Source organism: Gadus macrocephalus, chromosome 23 (genome assembly GCF_031168955.1).
Source record: "Gadus macrocephalus chromosome 23, ASM3116895v1".
Lineage (NCBI taxonomy): Eukaryota > Metazoa > Chordata > Actinopteri > Gadiformes > Gadidae > Gadus > Gadus macrocephalus.
The window spans coordinates 1808721-1811493 of record NC_082404.1 but is presented as its reverse complement, the minus strand read 5'-3'; positions in this window follow the sequence as shown (position 1 = coordinate 1811493).

Genomic DNA, 2773 nt, shown 5'->3' with positions numbered 1-2773 from the left:
GCCGTGCAAACCCTGCAGGTAGACTCAGGTTCAATGTGTTATTTATCAATCCAAATGAATAAACGCAGGGCCATGGAGTAAAAGTAGCCTCATCAAAACCAAAAATTACGCACGTGGATCATCACTCAATCAGTGAGGCATTTTGGAGGAAAGGCGACACCAGACCCTAAAGAGTGCACCTATGGCACTGTGGAGCACCAAAGACGGCACATCTCATAATAATCATAACCAGTGGTCTACGTGATACGCAGGTATACGCCGTATACCCCACTAGGAACGCACCAGGATTTGCGTATACCCACTTCAAAATGTGCATGGATACGTATCAATCGTCTTGTGACAGATCTTTCACTTCTGTGTTTATTTTTCGCAAATACCGGTTGGGTATAACTGCAATAAAATACTTAAAGCAGGGGAAGTTATCTCCTACATTCACCATTCATAAAATCCCCCCTGCGCGCTCGCGCTCTGCCCTGTCTCTGTTACGAAGCGCGAAGCTGCCCCTGCATCTCTGCACGTTGGCGGGCCGAGTATGAAGGTATTATTGTAGCAAAAGTCTTTAGCACCTGTAACTGCAGAATTTGAATGCGTACACTAAAGTCACAGTAAATTTGAAGTCGTATATATTTATTTTGCATGTGTACTCTAAAGTCACAAATGTGTAACAGTACATTTGTAGTCGTAAAAAATATATAAATATTTTTTATACCATTGTAAACACAAAATAGGGTCTACGAGTACGCTAATCTGTGTTACAGGTGCACAAATCCTTTTGCTACAATTATTGCAGCGCAGTTGGTGCAAAACACATTCGCACACCCGTGTTTCATAATCTGAGAACATGCCCAAAAGGTGTGCATTCGTAAACCCAAATTTGAACAAATGCATCAGAAGTTGCACATCTGTGAACGCTATGTTAATTCAGCATTTTAATGAGCGAGCACAAAACCATTTTACAACTGCTCGAATCTGCTCCTGCAAGTCTCAGCTGTGGGGTTTTTTGCAGGTTGTTTTGCAACACCCCTAGGTGGTAAATGTGTAGCAAAAGTATTCGTATCCGTAGATGACAGAGCGTCCGTGAGCGGGACTAAATAGTCCCGCCCATAATTTCCTAATCCAATGAAAATCGCCGGCAGGGATGCATTTCTCAAATTACAGTGACGGCTGGTGGTGATTTTGGGTGGGTGGGCTAAATAATGCATTACATTTATCAATACTTCACGGGGCTCCAGACGCCATGAGGTCACCTTTATATCTCTGTTCATAACTTTCATATAATGTGAATGATTTTTAAACAAGATTAAGGTGTAGAGAAAGGCATTTCTTTATTTGAAGCACAATTATAAATAAAAAGAAAAATAAGGTGTTTAAAGTGCTTCACTGAGCTGAAATTGAACATTTCGAACTAAACCATTAAGCAAAATAAAACTTTTTTTGTGCTTAAAGTATTACACAATTAAAATGTTGACTGGTCTCCCTTTGCGCAAAATGCGGCTGTAGACGATCACACACTCTTTGGTAGAGACGTCTGTGTCGCCGTCAATCATGAAGGACATGTATACCTATGTGGCGTTTCCGACGTCCGCAGCTGTCTTTTGCTTTAAGGTGTCGCCCATTAGGCCTACTGCAATGAATTGTGCACATGCCATCTCATTGCTATAGGCCTACGTCGGGTTGATGTTTAATCCATTTCTCTTCATGAGAATAATTTCGGATTTAAATTGAGAATGGCAACTCCTCTGGCAATGTTGTATGCAACATTAAATTAGATCATTTCCGATTCCTTAGAGAACCTTATTGTTACTGCCTGTCGCTGAAATGCAGCTTGGAGAGGGGCCACTATCTCTACACACTTGTCACGTCATGTTGGGTTATTTAGACAGCTTTTTAAATGTTTCGATACGAAACGTAGTTGACCCGCTTACAAATGCACTATTACCGGCCATATTCTGACCGCACTCCTGACAGTAAATCTGTACATCGTTTGGTTGATGTGTCCCCAATCTTTTCACTTCCAATTTTTCCTCCAAAGACATTAAAGAAAACCGATTAGAAAGTAAATAATCCACTTCATTCATTTTCATGCTAACGCCCGCCATACTGCACTTGCGCTACTGTGCGGTGATTAGTCGAAGGACACTGTACTGTAGCTACTGTGCTAGGTCAGCCTTTGGGCTAAACTAATTTAGCCCAAATGGGAAGCATATGAAGGGGGCGTGTCAGGGCACCTGTCAATCAAACGTCAATGGAAGCTTACGCTACTGCGCTTGGGCTGAATACATTTAGCCCATTCACAGGAAAAAAACGAAGATATATATATCCTGGGTTTTTTTGTCACTTTTTGGTGCTGTTGCTCCTTTAGGTTCTACCAAAATTTAAAACAATATGTTCTAAGTTTTAAATAATATTTTTTTTATTTTCACTGTAAGAGGGCTTAGCCCTGTTAGCCCATTTATACCAGCCGTCCCTGACTGGGACCCATCGCGTGCCAGCCATGGAGCTATAAAGATCGCAGCATTCTTAGCGCGGTACGTTTCTTTCTGGAGAAGTGAAGAGGGCGTCTTACTGAACGGAGGTGGGTATCCTACATTATGTAAAATGAAATGACTTAGTTCAAGGGAATTCTCCCCAAAGTATTGCATTAACATTTCTGAATTTATGTTATGGCGACCATTAAAATACATTCAAGGACATTTGCGGCATGTTAATGAAATACTTTGGGGGGAATTCACTTGAACTAAGTCATTTCATTTAACATAATGTAGGATACCCA